The sequence below is a fragment of the Fukomys damarensis genome, unplaced genomic scaffold (assembly GCF_012274545.1).
Source record: "Fukomys damarensis isolate Sample0158 unplaced genomic scaffold, DMR_v1.0_HiC HiC_scaffold_27, whole genome shotgun sequence".
NCBI lineage: Eukaryota > Metazoa > Chordata > Mammalia > Rodentia > Bathyergidae > Fukomys > Fukomys damarensis.
Window position 1 is genome coordinate 45,678,892 of NW_022900939.1, and position 19,983 is coordinate 45,698,874.

General features: G+C 46.1%; 1 long non-coding RNA gene across 5 annotated transcripts in view; it reads left to right on the plus strand.

Moving 5' to 3' along the window:
* The window catches only part of LOC104857808, a 61,345-nt gene that overhangs the window by 23,512 nt on the left and 17,850 nt on the right, over window positions 1-19,983 (plus strand). The window contains exon 4 of one of the 5 annotated variants that reach the window (XR_778988.2): window positions 10,720-11,066. The exons of the other annotated variants lie outside the window; for them this stretch is intronic. This is a non-coding gene — a long non-coding RNA (uncharacterized LOC104857808). Of the gene's footprint in view, window positions 1-10,719; window positions 11,067-19,983 lie in introns of those variants that run through there. 5 annotated transcript variants of the gene reach the window in all.

Below are 19,983 nucleotides of genomic sequence, written 5' to 3' on the forward strand. Positions count from 1 at the left end.
GGTCCGGGGCGCCCTGCAGGAGCACCCGCGCCAGCAGCGCCGAGGCGGGCAGCCCCCGGGCCCCTGCCCACCCCAGACCTCGGCCGAGTTGGTTCCTCAGCTCATCTGGAGCACAGCGTGCCAGGGTCTCTGACCACTGCTGTCCGCGCCAGGAGTTTACGATTCGAATGTAACACGTTTATGAGAACCGAAGAGGATGAAAGGATCACATTCACCCTACAATTAGGTTTATAGCTACATCTTTCACAATGAAATTTTCTTTTTATAAAATATTACAGCATACATCTAAGAAGATATGACAGGGCAGGAGCTGGGGTCATGCTGCACACGAAGTTTTGAACCTTCTATTCCACTGAACTGTACATTGCGAGCACTTTGCTGTGCAATTAAAAACCCTTTTTCCTTTCCCACAAAATTTCATATTGTTAAATATCCGTAAGTACAAAACCTGCAGAGATACGTCAGTGTAGGGTGAACTCTCACGTTCCCTCAGTAGCCAGCATCTTTCCAGGCACCAGAAACGTACTCGCTGTGGACTGTGCTCCTCACGGAGGGAGACTGCTCTCCTCACTTTAGTCGTCTCCTCTCTGTACCTTGTCACCTAGAGCGCATCTCGAGACACCATCATTTATTATTGCCTGAGAGTGTAATCTGTAATGAGTGTTTATTTTCCCACCATATAAGGATGCCCAAATACATGCAGGAATGCTTTATTGTATTATTTTCCTTCCTTCTTGGCAGTTTATTTTTTGTCTCTTTATCTTTTTTAAAACTGGGGATTGAACCTAGGAGCTCATGTACGCTTGGCTAGGGCTCTTCCACTGAGTCCCCGAGTTACATTTTGAGACCTTTTTAAAGTTTTAAAATTGTAAAGGGTCTTGCTAATTTGCCCAAGCTAGCTTCCAACTTGTGATCTTCTTATCTCAGCCTCCCAAGTAGCTGGAATTACAGGCATGTTCCACAGTGTTGGGCTCTAATATCTTTGGAGTAGATATCTTTTCATATAATACAAAATTTTAAAGTTTCACATGGAAATGCACTGGAAAACTTTCTCCTCCTTCTCCTCCCCACCTAACTCTCTCATGACTAGTTTCTAGTCTAGTACTTTTTGAGAAGAAGAGCTTGAGAAAGATATTACAGTTTTGCATTTTTAATGTCCTAAGTTGAATTCCTAAGTGGGTACAAAAAATATAATTCTTAGGACAGCATTGCCAAAATTACTTTTTCTCTTATATGAAATTGGAATCGTTTGTAGAGTGAGTTATATAGATTCACTCTTGGACTGATGAAGTGTGTAACTTTGAACAATTATGTGTGCCAGATATAAAATGACCGAAAAAGGAGACAAGAATAGAATTTCGTGTGGGTATTTTACTTCTGTTCACTATGGAGCCTAGAGCTGCACATTATTTTTTGTCTCTTAGTACAATGGAAAACATAGTCAATGTGTTATGCTTTACTCCGGCAGATCCATAAACAATGTCATTATGATAACACACGAATGACGAGAGAAAACACTGCTCTCTAATCTGCCTGAGCACCCACCATGTTTATTTATTTATTTGGTTGGTTGTAAGAAACAAAAATAAACTTTTCTTACTTTAAAACAACAACCACCACAAAAGAAAATTTTCTGGAAGGATTCAGGTGCTCCCTGGTCGGAAGGCTGGAGATGCAGGCTTTGAAATGCACACGGCCAACAACCTTAGGAGGCCTAAGAACTGGGCATGATGAGAAGGGTCTCATTGGAGGTGGCTGTGGATAGTTTGTTCCTGATTGTGGAACAGGAGCAACTGGTCCTGATTTGTCAGATGCAGTGGGTGCACATGTGGGTGGCTGTACCAGCAGATGTACAGTGGAAATAGAACACTCCTCTCAAGTGCGAACAAGGCCCGCAGGTGTGAGCAAGTCACACGCACGCTGTCTCAGGCCTATGTGCCACCCTCCCTGTTGTACCCATGCCCCACCCTCCCTGAGGCCAGGGGCCTCCAGGGGCAGGAATGTGGGTAGTTTCTCGGGACGGAGTGCTAGAAGAAGAGGTAGCGAGGGCCCTGTCTCCACATGAATCCTCAGGGCACATCAGCGCTCGTGGCAATGCACCGCACCACACGACAGCCTGCCCAGGAACAGGACAGCCCGGCAAAGCCCTTCCTCCATACACCCCACTGCGAGTGAAGAGATGGCCCTCCACGGAGCGTGGACAGAAATGCACTTTGGCTGGTGTGCACGCATGCTCTGGGGAAGGCAGGGTGGCCCGGCTGGCCTGTGGGGGCTTGCAGAGCAGAACAGGAAGGAGTCTTGGTGAGGCACCCATGGGTCATCTCTGCTGCTCCTCCTCGGTGCCTGTTCCATGTCACAGGAACACGTGAGCTCATGCCTAGGGATTGTGCCTCAGGCGCTGCTCTGGGGGGGAATCGACCACTCTGCAGAAGCAGCTAAGTGAAACACTGGTGGGCAAATAGGGCTCCAGACTTACTGCGCATACTTTTCTCCAGCAATGCTACCTGTCCAGAGACCGCGCAAACTGCTTTTGTGACTTTTATTGGCTAGAGCTATTCATGTTTGCATCTATAGCACTTTGACTCATTCTCTTATTGGAGAAAGAAAATGAAAAGAAGCTTGTCCAAATCACTTCTGAGAGTTTTCAAGTTCACCACTTCTCTGAAAATATCTCTACTCAGTTAACCATTTATAAAATAACCGGCTGGCCATCAGACTCAGAAACCTGTCTGAGCAGACTGGGTAAGAAAATTTTCTCATCCACAAAATGAGAAGAAGATACCTCATTCTTCACCCTGAGAAAAATCAATATGTAATCAAGTTTTATTTTTTTCTTGAAACTACCCAGAAGGTTGAATTTGACTATTTCTCATGCTGTCAGCTGTGTCAAACACCTCAGCGGAAAATGTGAGTACGTCTCAACGCCTTTCTCCTGCTCTGACCTGGGACGAGTCTGAAGCTGGGCAGGGGCCTCTTTCATTCAGCTTTTGGCACATCTCCCTTAAAGACTTTCAAGACACCCTGAGTTACACTGCAAATAAAACATGGCCAGACTTTTTAACTAGGGAGAAAGGGGAAAAGAGAGTGTCATCATTCTTTTGCTTACTTTGTAACACTGTGTCATGGAGTGGGGTTTGTAATCATAAGGTGGGAAAGTGAAGTTACTAGAAGCAGGGAGAGACAAAGCATAGGAGGAGCTGAGCATTTGGATGGTGAAGGAGAAGAGAGAGGAGCAGGCGCCATGGCCACAGCGGCCGCGGGGCTGCTCTCTGCTGTGACGATGAAGACAGAATGCGTCACGAGCCACTGCCTCATCACATCAGCTGGCTGTGCTGCCCCTCAGCAGCAGGGAGAGAATTCTTTGCACAAGCTGATCGCTGCATGCAGAGCTCTGCACCGCTCTGAACTTGGGCCTGAGTGAAGCCCACTTGGGCCCCCTCACATTTCAGCAACTGAAGTTATCAAGCAATACCAAGGGATTTCTGGGTTGTCAGGTTGGTCCTGGGGGGTGATTTCATGCATTTATGAAATGAAAGAAACGAGACAGCTTAGAACACGGCTAAGATGGTGCGTGGGCATCTGCAATCCTGTCATTGTGCTGGACTCAGCCTCGTGGACTTGTATTCAGAAACCCTACTCTTTTTTTGCTAGGGTTGAGTACATGACTGACACTAAGTCCACTAGACATTCCTGGAATTTAGATCCCATGGAGGAGATTAAGAAGAGAAAAAAATCTCTTCCGTTCCAGGGACAAGGTCTTGGAGTTTTGCCACCAAGAGCCATCCCTGTCACCTCCAAATGCCAGATGGCCTGGCATGGCATATTTACATCTGGTTCTGCAGCCTTCCGCCCCATTACACAGGCTGGCGTCTTTCAGTGGGTTTCTTCTGCGTAATTGGCTAGGGCTATTTGTGCTGTTTGCATCTGTAGAACTCTGACTCATTTGGAAGGTGAACCTTACCAGCTAGCGAGGTTAACGGAAAATTGATTTTATACTTGTGATAGAAGCATTATAGGACCACAGTAGAAGTTAGACATTAACTACTTAAACTACATTTATTTACTAATGAATATTATATTTACTAATGGATATGTACTAATGAGTATTTACTAATGATAAATACAATGATTTTGGAGACAGGGTCTCACTCTGTAACTCAGGCTGACCTTGAACTCACTATGCAGCCCAGCTTGGCCTCAAATTCTCAGTGATCCTGCTACCTCAGCCTCCCCAGTGCTGGGGTTACAGGGATGTGCCACCACACCTGGCTATAAATACAGCGGGTTTTAGAAAGACATAAGAAAGCTATTATTGAGCAAATAAGCTGAAAGTATACTTGTAGTAATAATTTTATGGAAATACATGAAATAGATGACTGAACAGATGTCATTTGTGCTATCTCCTGCTTTTTCGACTCAGATTGATCTTATGCTATTCTTCTTTGAATCAGTTAGCAGCTGTTGGATTGATTTTTCATAGTCTCTTGCTATTTTTAAAGAACTCTCTTTTTCATGCTAACTACGCACAATCCTATCTGCTATACCTGATATTCTGTCCTGACATTAGCACATTCTGCTGCAAATACTTTCAATAAAATTTTTAATCTTCTGAATATCTGTTTGAATCTGTTTCATGAATTACATTTTTTTCCTATGCTGGGTGTTCAGAGTTTCCATTATTTTCCTAAGCTCCTCTATGTTGTTTTTTTAAAATCTGTATCTGCTATAGAATCACTAAACATGACTTTCTGTACTCATCTGAGAAATTATTTGATTCTAATTTTTCTAGAGCCTCATTTATCTGTTTTGTTCCTCTTCCACTGTTATCATTTCAGAGTCCCAGGAGGGTGGCTTTCAAATTATTCCCTCTCATTGCTCCCTTATTGTGCCTTTGGTGAGCTGGAGTTCTGGGGTTGCATCTTGCTTAAGTGTCTTTTCCTTTTTTTTCCTTTTTTTTTTAGTTTAATTCCTGGGTTGATGCTTATAAATTGCTTACGGCAGGTAACTTTGTTACTAGTATTTATAACCCTTAAGAAGTGACTACTTCTCAGAGGTGTCTTCCAGGTGTAGCTGGTTTTTGGGTTTTGAGTCTGTTGCAAGATCTTACGTCTTCAATTTATTGGGGATGACATATTGCTACACAGTTGACTTAGCCTCTAGTTCTTTGGCCCTGGCCTGTAGTATTGTTTTCCAACCTTACACAATCTCAGTCTTGACACACCAGGGAGAACAACTGATAGGAACAGTTATCTCACCTTGACTAAAGTGGTATAATTAGTGATAACAATAGCATCAAACGCAGCCTAGAAAATGACAAACTGCAGTAACTATTAATTTGATACGTTTAACTGTATGAACTATATCTGTGATTATATAACAAAATCTAAAACCACCCAGAAAATTCTATGCAGTAAATATGCCCTTAATATGGCCATTTTAACCTTTGAGAAGAAAATTTAAAAGGGGTGAGGGGAAAAATAGAGAAATAGGAGATGAGGAAGAGATTAAAGGCAAGGTTGGAGGACAAAGGAAGGTTATTTGAACTTTGGATAATTGGGTGAAGAAGACAAGGGAAAAAGTGAAGGAAGGAATAAGAATAGAACAGAACAACAACAAAAGCAGTTTTTGCTTCAGATCCTTGCCAGGAACCCATTTCTTTCCTTCTCTTCCTTATGGTATATTCCAGTGTCTGGGCACCAAATCCCAGAGAGGTTGTCTCTCTGCTGTTTACCACTCCACTGTCTTTGCAGAAGTAGTGACCACCCACAGATTCAGATGTGGAAGAGTCCAGAGGGTCTGTCTTCACACTGGAGATCTGAAGGCTCCAGTTGATGGCCTGGAGTCACTGCAGTGTCCTGTGTGAGTCTGTATTAGGAGGCTGATGGGTCTTGACATGAATTTTTTAAAAGTATATATTTTAGGTAAGGGTAAAGGAAAACACATGAATACATTTTACAGAAACTCAGGTAACAAATACCTTATGGTACACAACAGCTATCCTGTTTTCTCTGTACCCTGCAATCTTGTCAGTACTACTCATTCCGTAGTCATGTTCCTTGGGCTGGGGATTTAGCTCAGTGGTTCCACCACCTGTCTCGCAAGCACAAGGGCTGAGGAGTTTGATCCCTGGTACCAAACAAACCCTCACATAATCATGTTCCACTGTTGGGAAAATCTTCCAATAATGTTTGCTGATCAGTTCCTCTTTTTTTTATGTTCCCTGACCACACCAACTTTTGTAAATGAGCAGTTATCTTGGGTTGTTCAGCAGGAGCCACACGGCCGCTCTGCTCTGGTTGCTCCCTATGCTTTGCTGGCACGGCCATCGCCACTGCTGGAACTGTGAGGCTTTGGGTTTTGTTCATTTCTGCAACAAAGCTTGGTTGAGTTCCTACTGCTTGCCAGACACTGACTGTGTACGGAAAGATCACAGGACAGGGCTGATCTCAGTCACTTCTGGACCACTTTCCTTAGCCCACAACAAAGCCCTCTGCTCACTAGCCACCACCTCCCAGCTCCTCCCCCTAATTCAGGGTAGACACTGAGCTACTCTATCCTCATAGAGCTTCCTATTTTGGAAATTAAAAAAATTCAAAATAGACCATTCTCATAGTAACAATGAAGGTCTTAAAACATTCAAAGAAATGGAAATCCTGCAAAGTGAGCTCTCACTGGAGCAAAACTAGAAACTGACAGCAGAAACATACTTGGAATACAGTAATGTTTTTTCTCTCTGTCTTTTCCCCTCTTATCTACCTTTTACGCCACACCTTGTTTTTAACTTTTTCGTACAAGGGAAGCCATGCAATTGCCCGCTGTCTGTCTGCTTTGCTTCACCTAACAGGTGTCAGGGTGCATGGCTGGGAAGCTCTCACACCGGAGTCGGCCTTTATAGGAAAGGGCTGAAAGGTGCAACCTGGACCTCCTGCATGGTGTTCAGCAAAGAACTCTTGTCAAGTCCTCAAAACCTCGAGTCTCAGTTTTTTCCTCTCCAATTTAAGGAACACAATGACTTCAGGGAACCGTGAAGAGCAGATCTTTGCATGCGGGTGGAAAGCTGCCTATTCTGAGTCAGTCATGAACTTGGGGGTCATGTCAGTTATCTCACTAGACATAGCCCCATTAATACACAGGACCGTACGAAGGCCTGCGCTCTGTGTCACCCTGCAGGGGGCTTGCGGCAGTCCTCCCTTTCCACCGCGTGTTCTGAGGACCACGCAAGAGGAATGTGGAAAAAATAGTGCAGCGGCTCAGTTTTCCTTGACGTGGTCTTTTCCTGTTTCAGTCTTCTCCCAGGGTTAGGTGGCGCTGTAACTTCCTAATGTTCCAGTCAAGAATTTTTGTGGTGATCTATAAATCATCATTTTCCTCTGTGTTTGACATCTGCATGGCTGTGCACAGGCAGGAAGAACACAAGCAGCAGGAGCCTGTGACACAGCTGCTTCTGGGCTGAGTACCATGGAGCTGTCACGTCTCCTCTGTGGGGTCGGGCTGACAGTAATACCCGCCTTTTGGGCTTTGAAGAATAAAGGGTATAATTCCTCAAAGTTCTCCATGTAAATACTCTGTAAATGTCACCTGTTTCACGTCCTAAAACTGAGCTGGGCGCTGTGGCGCACACTTGTAATCCCAGCACTCAGGAGGCTGAGGCAGGAGGATCGCTGTGAGTTTGAGACCAGTCTGGGCTACCTAGTGAGTTCCAGGTCAGTCTCAGTCAATTACATAGTGAGACCCTGTCTCAAAAAACAAACAAACGAACAAAAAAACCAAAAAACCAAACAAAAAAAAACACTTCTGAAACCACTCCTTCTTCCCCACCTACTTTTCTAGGTCTCTGCTACCTTCTCCTGCTATAGACCCAGCCTTGCGAAGAACGGTGTTACACAGCTGTGCACCCCGACCTCATAATTCCGTCCTTATCCTCTGTAGGTGGCATTGCTCAGCTGCCACGTGCCAGTCACAAAATGGAAAACAGTCTCTGCCTTCAGCAAGGCCAGAATGTAGCAGAGAACAAGATTCGTACGCATGCAAAATGCTAAACAACAGTGTGTTGTTGAGGGGGAAAGAAACCTTTCCTTTCCAAGCAGGCTTTGCTTTGCTTGATGAGAAAGACCCGAGACCCACTGTACACAGTGACTCAGTGTGGCAGGGGATTCCTAAAGGTGTGAATATCACAAACTAGATTATTAGCTCGAAAACCTAGGGCACCCTGAAGACATGCCAGCCTCAAACTACCAGGGTTGAAATCTGAGGCATGTGTCTTCATCCAGTTTCGAAGGCTGAGCAGAGGAAAGGGTAGGCTGTGCACCTTCCAAACTCAGACTTCTGTCTGCCTCTTGTTAAATCTGAGGAGGAATTTGTGCTCACTGCTTGGACTTCCCAGTGGTTTCATACTGAAGGTGCTCTTAAGTCTTACCTTGAGCCCACAAAGGGATTTGGGACTTCACTTTCCTAACAGCCCGCAGACATTTAGGGAAAAGTAATGTGATGACAAACTATACCAGATTTTTCACCAGTCCTGGCAGGGCTGAGGAACGGATTTGGGGAGAGGAAAAAGGGGCCCCGGGACATTGCAGAAATGTTAAAGAGCAGTGGCATTCACTTCTATACCATAACCCGGAGCAGAAGATCCTACAGACTGCAAAGTTCAAAGCCAAATCAGCTTTCAGGCAAAAATGACCCTTCTCTCTTGACTTTAAAAGACAGACTCCTGAAGGGTATAGAACCACAAACATTTTTAGAAGCTCAATCATTTCTCAGAAGTACTCAGCCTGAAGTGGGGCTTTCAAGTTGTATTTAGACATAAAATTCAAGCCGGGCACCTGTGTGTTTACTGAACTTTATATAGACTGGTATTTACTTGGCAACCGCTGACCCTGTCTCCCATGAGGACACGCTGTTCTTTGCCCAGAAAGGTCTGCAGCCTTAAATGTCAAGAACGCGCCTGTCACTCCTTCCGCCCCGGTGGGGCTGCTGAATCCCCAGCCTTACAGACCCAGTCATCTGGGAAGGAGTTAGGGCGCAGGGTGTCTTCCTACAGATGAACCCCTCAGAACTGTCTGCCTCACTGCTTAGGTCCTGGTAGCTTCAAACACAAAACCACAGTCAATCGCACAATTGCTGGGAGATGTGAAGTCACCGCTTAATTACTGCCATTTTCAAAAGAGTTAGCAGGCAGTTACCATGAGCAACATGTTCTGGTTTGTGGAAACAATGCAATTAAATTGTCCCAGGATAATAAATCAAAGGTAGCATAAGCTCAGAGAGCAGCTGTGAGGGGAGGGCTGGCTGGGAGCACATTTGTTGCTGAGATCTCTTTGAACTTGTCAGCATCTGACGCAACGTGGAGTTGTGCGCACGCCACATTCGTGAAGCAGGTCTTGTAGCAAGCGAGAGCACCGGTGAGGGGAAGGAGAGGAGCTGGAGCGCAGAAGGGGAAATGCAGTGGACATGCACGAAGCCATACGCATTTGGAGCTGAAATCGAATGACAGAAAGACAGCTGCGCATCCCAGTGAATCCACGCTAGCAAATTCAGTTCGCAGGCACTTTATCAGGAACTCGCCTACTGCTATTAGGAAGATGCCCTTGTACCATGGTTAGCAGCTTCTTGATTATTTATGAGGCGTTAAAATGTTCTTTAACTCTGATGTCTTTTCCCATTCATATTTAATAATACTTGGCCTAGGTATTTTTTTTCCCCCTAGTACTGGAGATTGGACTCAGGACTGCTGCAATGAGCTACATACTCAGCCTCTTTTCACTTTTTTCTCCCTAAGTTGTTGAATTGCCCAGGCTGGCCTTGAACTTGTGATCTGCCTGCCTCAGCCTCCCAGAATGGTGAGATTACAGGCATATGCCACAAAGCCTGGAAATGGGCCTAGATTTGTTTTATTTTAAAAAAGAAACAGTTCTCAAATTTGTTGTTCTAATGGAAGGTTTGAGAGGATTACGGAGTTTACTGGCCACCTTTGGACTTCTTTTACAATTCTGCTTTGGGGTGTTTTGAGGAAAAGACCTAGGGTCTCCCAGTTTAGGGAGAACTGCTGTTCTGCAGGGCTAACTTTATAGAAACACTGAAATGGACCTTGCAGGCCTGGGGTCTAGGGGACTGCTCAGGTTTCAATCAGGGCCGCTCGGTCAGGAGGAGGAAGGTGGTGGTGAGCCGTGGATGCCCGGGAGCTGCAAGGCAGTATTTTTGGGTGTGACTGTGATGAGGCTCTTGGAGGAGGTCAGCTTCTACACCAGTGAGCTGAGCAGTGTGGCTGGAAGAACGGCCAACCCGGGTCTGCTCTTGGGCTGCGGTGTCTTCTGTTTCCCCCTTAGCCGGTGCTCCTGCTCCTCAGGGCCTCAGACACAGGCTGGTTCTCCAGTCTTCCAGCTTGTGCAGGGCATCCACGGGCTTTCCTGAACCTCCTGCTTGCAGACAAAATCATGGGGCTTCTTAGGCTCCATAAGCTCCCGAGGCAATTCCTCACAGTAAACCCCTGTCTGTCTGTCTGTCTGTCTGTCTGTCTCATCTATTCATCATCTATCATCTACCCATCTATCCATTATCTATCAATCAGTCTATCGATTCATCATCTATCTATCCATCCAACTGGTTCTATTTCTCTAGAGATCTCGATATATAACAAAACTCCTAACTCAGTTGGTAGAAGATTTCAGTAAGGGGAAGGAAGACTTTTCTTACCTTTTATCTTTCTCAATTGGTAATCAGAAAAGAAAATCAGACAAATATTTTCAACAGTTGCCTGCACGCCCTCCAAGAGACCGTCCTTTCACCTCTGCAGGTAAGCGGCTGAGGTCTGCATTTAGGAACCGCTGCCATCTCTTCCCGGGGCGGCTGCAGCGTTCACTCTCAACACAGCGCAGATCCTCAGCTGAGGGAGGTAGAATGGAGGCGCTGCTGTCTCGCCGGAAGCGGAAGTGAGAGAGAGGCAGATTCGCTCTGGCCCTCACAGGCCTCAGGTCGCTGTGTAGACTTCAAACATGATCTCTTTGGCTATGTATGCTAAATTCAGTGAAGTGTTTTCCTTGAAGCCAGTCCCGGATGGCCACTCTAACGAACAAAACTTTAGAGCAAATGGCACTTTCTCAGTGATTTTTATGTTTGAAAAAATAAAATATAATGAATGACCTTTGAATTAAGAAAACTTGTATTCAGGTTATTTATATCTATCTAACTTCTAGAAGAACCTTAACTTGTATAAATATGACATTCTTTATCTTTAGCAGAATGCATTTTTGAATATATTACACGAAAAGTAAACTTTATAAGATAAAGTTTATATTGATTAAAATGTTGGATTACGTTTATGTTTGATCTATTTTCTACTCCTGAAATTATTATATTTTAAAAATAGTCATGCAATGGTATATCAACATGATAATGACACTTAAAACATTAATGTTTAGTAGTATATATCATTATTATATTAATGATCTTTAGCAAAAAATCAAAATATAATGATACTCTTTCTGGTATCTGTCATACTTGTTTGCTGTTTTGTCATTCAAAATTGGAAGGCAGAATTCTTTTCCAAGTGACTCCCCAAAGAGTCCCTGTTGTCACTGTAGAGACCAACATTTCCTGGTATGCTCAATTTTTGTCAGGATCCAAGGCCCTTTTCATTTTTTCCACCAGGTCACTTGCTTTATTTGATGCAGAAGACTGATTTTGAAGGACAATAATGAAAACTCAGCCACGTAGTCACATATGTTCTCATATTTCTTAGATATTATTGAAACAAGAAAGCTGAAGGGCCTTATTGGTCAAAGAAAAAGGAAACGAATGAATTTCCCTTTTTGAGAAAAGCTAAAAGCAAGGCTGGCCAAGGAGGCCCTGGCAGAGCCGGAGTCCAGGAGTAGGATGGACGGCTCTGCCTGGACCTATGGGGCAGGCACCCAGCAGCACTGAGCCTCCGCTTCTCACCTGCAAAGGGACGGTGTCGCTTAATCACAAAGTATTTAGGACAGTCGAAGCAAGTGGCAGGTCCAGGACATCGCATAGTACAGGGCATTGTTGTGATGTGTGAGGAAGTATCCACAGTGTCAAACTCCCAGACTTCCTTGGGGCAGTCCACGGTGGCAAACTCCCAGACTTCCTTAGGGAAGTTAGTCTCAGTGTAAGTTATTTGTGACTGTGAGTTTATCTCGTCAGAAAAGCTGCTGGATATTATTAATATGAAAGCCTCCCTGATGTGTAGTCTTACTTAGCTGACTCCACAATTTTAGGATTATAAAGCTATTAGGAGTTTGTAAAGCTCATTATCTTCAAAGCCACTGGGTAAAAGGAGGGTCCCTTTCTACCTTCTCCAATGCAGAGAAATGTTGCACGTGCTCTTGATGATTGTCTCAGGCAGAAAAAGTCAGCTAGCAGAAAACATCACAGAAATAGGTTGAGTCATTTTATGGCACATGTGTTTTTTTGTAATTATAAAAATTATATAATCTTTGACTATTCTGTCATGTACTTAGCTACTTATTTCGTGATACTAGGAATTGAACCTGTTGTGCCCAATTTGCAAAGTCCCCAAAGAAGACCACCAAGGAGTCTCTTCCGATGCAAACACAAGAGGAGTTTATTGCAAGCTCGAGCCTGGACCCTCGGGTGTCACCGTCATAGCGGCTTCAGACTGAGAGTCCAGACCCACCTTTGAAGCACGATTATATAGGGTTGGGGAGGCCCTGCCTTTTTTATAGATGCTATTTTTAACTTTTGCTTACTCTTGGATATTTGAGGGGTACTGGGAGGGCACTTACGGAAAATTACTAGTACCTATGTTCACAGAATCAGTTCCTCTTTCTAAAGAAAATTTGATTAATCAATTTTTATTTTTAACAGAACATGTGATTATCTTAAATTGACTAATGCCAAGATCAGTTCCTATTGATTATCCTAAGCAGGGATAAGCAGGAGAGATTCATTTTTAGATTTTTAGATCATAAAAAGAGGAACAGAAACACAGGGTTGAGGTGGCCTAAGACAGGACTGCCCTAAAAAGAGGAACAGAAACACAGGGAGACTGTCATACAGAATGGAATTACACAGAATGGAATTTTTGGCAGCTCTGTTCTGGGCAAGGGGCACAGAGGTGGGCAAGGGGGCACAGAGGGAGCCCACCTCGACCTGAAAACTTGGTCCTTACAAACCCAAATCTTTTGCCCTGAGCTCTATGCCCAGCTCTTTTTATGTTTTCATTTAAAAATAGAGTCTCATTAAGTTATCCAAGCTGGGCTCAAACTTGTGATCCTTCTGTCTCAGCCCCCTGGGTAGCTGGGATTATGGTGGACGTGTGCCACAGTGCCTGGCTTGCCTATGAAATATTTGTTTCTGTTTACCCCCTCCTTTTGATTAGGACTAATTTTGTGTACTAACATGGTGCCTTGGTAGGCTATCAATATCAGTATTCTGGCTGAATAAAATAAATGAGGGAATAAATAAGTGAATGGGCAGAGAGCTGACTGGCTCCCTTCAGACACGTTTCCTGTTAACAGACAAGTACTCAGTGACTAGGGACTGCAGTCACTGGCCTTCCTCTGTCCCCACCGATGCCAGACTATTTATTTATCCATTTCTCTGTGACCTTCATTTTTTCCCAGGAACACACTTCCTGCCCAGGAGGGCCAGTAATGGTGAAGCAACAGCACTCTTGCTGCATTGAGGGTTTGCAACTGTGTTTTAGGCTCCGAGGCTGCTCTGAGGCTGCTGTGAGGCCAGGCTGGGGTAGAATGTAACTCCAGGAGGTGAGGGAGGGAGCCCAAGGTCAGGGCCAGCCCTCGCCTGCTCAGTGTACATCGCCTCCCTTCAGAAGGAAGCCTTGCTTTTCTCTGGTTTTATGTCTCCTGGCGCTCCCTTCAAGATTTGGCTTAGGAAGTAGGACGCACCGCTGAAAATGTCAGAAGGTTGTGCTGATGTTCACAAAGTACCACCTGGAAGGAGCTGTCCTCTGGGGTCCGCGGCCGGCAACAAGCTTGAGATCTCTCTTCTCCCAGGCTGACTCACGAAGCGGGAAGCAAAGCCCACGCGAAGGCCGTGCTGGGCGAGATGACCCGAGCAGCGCGCTGTCAGCACCGTTCAGGGACGTTTGCAGAGTGGTTGGAAGGCAGGAAGCAGCGTGGCTTCCCTGTCTCCCGCTCCGTGGAGATAGTCTAGGCCGTAAGGAGGGCATTTCCATCCGAGTCAGCGGTGGACAGGATTCCTGATCAAGACGGAAAAGAGCCTGCTTCTCTCTGCAGGGTGCTTGGGAGGTTTAGGAGCGGCTCCTTAGAAGAATGGAGGTTTTCTAAGCCGAGGCATCCGCTGGAGCGCGGACGGGCTGTGGCACCTGAGGAAGGGTCAAAGAACATTTGCTGAAAGAATAAGCAAGGGATGAATTTCAGTTCAGATGCTACGAATTATTATTCCTCAAGAGCTGGAGAAGACCGTTTCCGTACTGGCTTCACCGTCCCTGCCAATGAGCGCGGTGCTTCCCTCTGAGCCGCCTCCTGATGCCCTTTCTGCAGTTCTAGGGCCTCGGTAGTGGCCCTGCCTTAGCGGGTGGTACTCATAAACATTTGGTTTTATCTAGTCAGTGCACAGTCTGGGCGATGACTAAGATTCCCTAGCTGTGGACAAAAGAAATGCTAGATTATTTAGTGAGTGCTTTGCTCTAAGGAACATGTCCAGTGATAGGAATTCTGGTTTACTTACTCAAAAATACATTTTTGGCTGCCTACCACAGGCTGGGAATTGGTCTACAAATTAAATTTAAAAAGCAGCAATTTGAGCGAAACCCTCAGAGTCTCGTGATGTTTACATCTGGCCTGCAAATGGGTGTGTTCAGGGCAGAAAATACGCATGTAGGTAAATAAAAATAGGACATGCTGAGGGGAATAAGGCAGGGAAAGGAAAAGGAGGTCGGGGTCACACTGGGGGCTGGGAGTAGGAGGCCAAGGGTGCACAAGGCACCGGAGGAGGCTGTCTGAGGCTGTGCCCCGCACATCCAAGAGCAGTGCTGGGTGGAGGCGCAGCGGGGGTCAGCAGGCCTCCTTCCCTCCTTCTGGGCCGGGCTGCAGAGGCCCAGGAAGCCCAGCTGGCTCAGACTGCACCCCACAGGCTGCTTAGCACAGGACCCCCCGACGGCCACCTCCAGGCCATCTTGCCCCTCAGGCCGGCTGAGGCGCCTGACCCTGCGTGCTTCTCCCTCCTCACAGCGGGCACTTTTGGGCACAGACAGCCTCTCACAAGCATTCCGCACACAGGTCCATTTCCGAGTCAGCTTTCTGGAGAACCCAGTTTGTGACCAGAAGGAAGCTGTGTGGACCCCAAAGGCAGAGCCTTTCCTCACAGAGGAAGCACTGAGTTCTCAGCCACCACTCAGTGCCGCAGGACCATGGCCTGGCCACACAGGAGGGCAGGGACAGCAGCCTGGGCTCTGAGTGGGCGTCTCGGGGCCCAGCCTGGCGGCTCTGGGGAGGAGGCACAAGACAGTCAGAAGGTGGAGAGCAATGGAGGCAGGTTTGGCTTGAGTTCAAATGCAGATGTAACAAGACTGAGAACACTAGGACCCAGGGCTGGCGAGGCTCCTCACTGGGGACTGTCCTCGGCCCTCTGTTCCCTCCTCTCCCTCTCCCTCTCCCTCTCTCTCTCTCTCTCTCTCTCTGCTTCGATCTTCTCACACATTTTCATTTTCATATTCAAAGCTCCCAGAGGGAAAGGGAGCAGCTTCCTCTGCGATGGGCCCACGAGGCCTCCAAACATTCTCCTAGTCACACAGATCACAGACGTTAATCACAGGAAGTAAGCGGCACCCCAGCAACCTCGTCCCGAAGGTGACAAAATGCTGCACAACACCTTAAGCTCGAGGAAAAAGTGGGCAAGGAACCCAGGTTCCTTTACAAAGGGAAATAATTCTAAGATCAAGTTTTTCTTTAATTTTCCATTTTTTATTAGTATATGTTGGAATATATAATGATTACACATATGGTGGGGAGTTTGTGTGTGCACATAACACACTTTAACTTTTTTGCCTTCTATTCCTTCCAGCCCTCCCTCCCTCGAATTTGGTTAGAAGGTGTGTGTGAGAATTTGACATAGTCTAACTTTCATGTGACTGAAAAGCCCCTGTATTATGTGTCCTGATTTTCAAGCCATTCACCTTGTGTCTCTCTGCAAATATCTGGTTCAGAACAATAGTTTTAGTTGACGGAATTGTTTGCCTTTCCATAACTGACTTTTTTTTATCCACTCAGATACCATGTGCAAATCGGCTGCTTTAACTATTAAGGAAACGATTCCTTTGAGACTAAAGATTAATGTAGGCAAAAGTTCCACTTGAATTATTATATCTTACAGAACATAAATTACCATTTCTGAGATTAAAGATGCTAAAGGCAAAAGAGGTCACGGATGGTCTGAAATAAATGATCATGAAAAATTTCACTTTTCTGTTGCTCGAGGTGGGTTTATGGAGAGAATGGCTGTAAGACATCAGAGAAAAGGCCCCCACCAGAAGTGTGAGCTTCGTGGGCTGCGGTCTGGCTGTGTTTGTGCTGTCCCAGGCCTGCGATGGTGCGGTAGTATCCCGCACAGCCCGCTGCGCCGGAGTAACTGCTGGGAATGGTGGCGCTTGTGCAGCAGGTGACTGGGCTTTGGGAACCTGGCAAACTCAACCTGAGGATTCCAGGCCAGGGACATTGTAGGGCCCCAAGTAGCGCTGACATTTTATTACTCAGGAGGAAAAGGAAGGAAGGAACTGTATAGCCACACCTCCTGCCCAACTGCCTGCTTTGTTAGATGTGCCCGTGTCCCACCCCTCTGCTCTGGTTGACCGGGAACAACTCTTGTCTGCACCACATGGAACGGTGCAGTGTGGCCCGGGGTTCGCTATGGACCTGGGGAAGTCACTTCTCTGCTCTTCCGGAGTGCCATGGAAGGCAAGTTCCTTCTTGTCTGTGCAGTTCTGTGTGTGGCTAACGCCAAGCTCCACTGGGAGCCAGTGCTGTGTGCAGGCCGTAAACCTTGGACTGAGCGCCCAGCACAGGAGATAAAGTCAAGAGCGAAGAATTAATACATTTGATAAAATTAAATGGACTCTTGCATCCAACCATACCGGAAGCTCACTCTGCCTTTTGCGTTTCAATTTTATAAGCCATCAAACACCTTAACTGTTGACTCAAGATCCTGTTTGAGAAAAAAGTTTAAATTCTTGACTACTTAGAGTGAGCCACACCTGGGGGTCATAAAGCAGCACTTGGAGCTTGGATTATTTCTGGGTCTCTGTTCCCCAGAACCATTCTTTCCTGCTCACCTCTTACAACCCCCTAGGATAGGGTAATGCAGCCTATTTAGAACTGATGATGGAAATTTTGGATTTCTTTAGAATAAAAACAGGTGAAGGACCCATAGAAGTATTAGGAAAAACAACCCGTGAACAATTGTGTGTTAATTTTGTTGCCAGAATAGCACACCCTGCTCTGGGGCCGTCATCCCCCGGAGAGCACTAATCTGCTTTCTGTCATCGTGAATTTCCCTGCTGTTTCTCATAGATCTTAAATCTCTTTCTAGCTTGATCATTTACTAACCTTTTGAAATCCTCCCTCTGCTGTAAATAGTCTTTTTAGTCTAATTTAAATGGTTACCTACCGAGCTGGGACTCTTACCCTTGCAGTGAAAGACACAAAGTGTCCCGTTCACTTTCCTCTTATTTTTTCCTTTGGTATAGATCTAGTTCAGTGGCACAGAATATGAAACAGGGAAAAGGAATACGAGGAACAGGAGGAGGTGACGGGATGAGAAGAAGGAGGAGGAGGAACATGGTGGTACCAGAGAGGAAGGACAGCTCTGAAGGTATAACTAGCGAAAAAGCAGCCACTGAACGATTCTAAAAGGAACCTACCTTCCCCTAGCAAAAAGTCACGAAGAAGCAGAACCAGGCCTTACATGACGCAAAGGTCTTTTTTCAGTTTCACAGACTAGGACGGGGTCTCCATCGTATATTTCAAAGAAACCATCTATTTTCATGTTAAAGCCAATTTCTTTTTTCAATAAGGCATGTGATTCTGGGGCATGGATTTTAAATATTTTTTTAGCCACAAGGAAAGAAGATACAACAATTTCATCATTTTGGGAAAATCAAGAACATCTTTTCAGACTTATTTGTAAAATAGAAGAGATCAGAGACACCTTTTCCCAAGAGACCAAAGAATTTGATTACCAGCTTTTATTATGGAGAGGTAATTTGAGATTAACTAGGGACAGATGACCTAAAACCAGGTGTATTGGAACATGGCCCTCTGTAGATCCTGCCCCGTGGTTCCAGTGGCCATGCAGTGGACACCCGGTATGAGAGATTTCCCAGGACCCCTGTTGCTTTGCAAGTGCGTTACACAGTAGGCGAAATAAAGTGACCATTCTGAGCTGGTGAACCGGGGGGCTGTTACGTCCCAGAGGAGCCCTGGCTTTGTCAGACTGCTGGGGGCTCTTCTGTCATGGCAGGCCTGGTACGACGAGGGTGTTAGGAAAACCTGGTCTGAAAACTTGCCGCAGACAAGTTGTGTAATTATGGGGTAGAGCTTTAGCATCAGGGCGAACTTCTAACGACTTTGTTGCTTGGTGAAGAATCTCCTTAAGCCCTTCTTTTATGTCATCATTATATCTAACAGTGTAAAGAAAAAAAAAAAGAATTCAATAAGATGTCCTTTATCTTCACTCTGTGCTCGATCTGAATGATGTTAGGCCAGAGGAGCCAGAAATCTCCCTGCTTGAACTCTGCTAGCACCTCACTGTCCTGTCCCTCTTTCCGGGAAGGCTGCTTTGCTTACAATGCCCCTGGACCTGCTGGCTGGTCAGCTGCTGCAGCAGCCTGGCTTGTTTCCAGGCAGACTGTGCGGCATGTGACCTTGTGGGCTCAAGTTGACCTGTTCTTCCCCACACCCACCAGCCATCCCCTCCTTGTCCTTCTGCTCCTCCTCCTCCTCTTCATCCTCCTGCTCTTCCTCCTCTTCCTCTTCTTCCTCCTCCTCTTCATTTATCAGGCTTGGGGTATTTGCTTAAGCACCATGGCTCCCGAGGCAGAAACGTTTTCCTGACATATCAGTCCACCTCTAGTCCCTGTCTAGAACACTGCATATCAACTTTGAAGTGTATTTCAGGACTTTTTTCCATAGTTCTGTATTGGCCTAGGACAAGAGACAAAATTTAGCACTGACCTATTTTTGATCTCCGGTTGCCGACATGCCCCATTCTGGCTCCACTGCTGGGCCTCATGCGTTATGAGGCACACAGTCACGTTTATAAAACTACTGAGAGGAAGCTTCCTGTATGTGGTGTTGCACCTTCGGGTGACAGGCACTTCGGGCCCTTGGGGGATGGTGGAGGGCAGTTCAGTGTCGTTTCTTTTTGTATACGGTTCATTCACAGCAGGAGCTGCAAACTTGAGAACCAGAGAGAAGGGTGGGAGAGGGTGGGAGGGGCGAGGCCTGCATGTATGGCGGGGTTCGTGGGCACACATGCCAGTTTCATACATGCATTCTGTAGCGTGCACATGTCTGTCTCCTGAACCAGGCCAGTTCAGAGCTACTGCATCCCCTGCCTCAGTCACTGCCTTTGTGGCCCTTCACTGGAACCAGAGAGGGCTGACAGGGCTGAAAGCCCACAGTCCACTGGCTCCTAGGTAGGACGGCATGGCGGAGGAACAGCTGTTGATATCATTCACTGAGGCCAGGAAGCAGAGTCAGGGAGGAGCCAGGAAAGGCGATGGAGACTCCCGCCACACACCGACGGGCTCCCTCTTCCGACCAGGCCCAGGCCCAGCCCCTAATGGCCGTCAGCTGTGGTGCTACGTGGCCCGGGCTCCTTCCAAAGACCCCACCTAGTGAGACATCTAAAAATAAACCATTACACTGCTCAAACGCCCTGTTTGACACTTCAGTCCTTTTGGTTATAATTTAATCTTATTTTATTGCATCTGTTTTTTTCCTTCCAGATACCGTAGTTCTT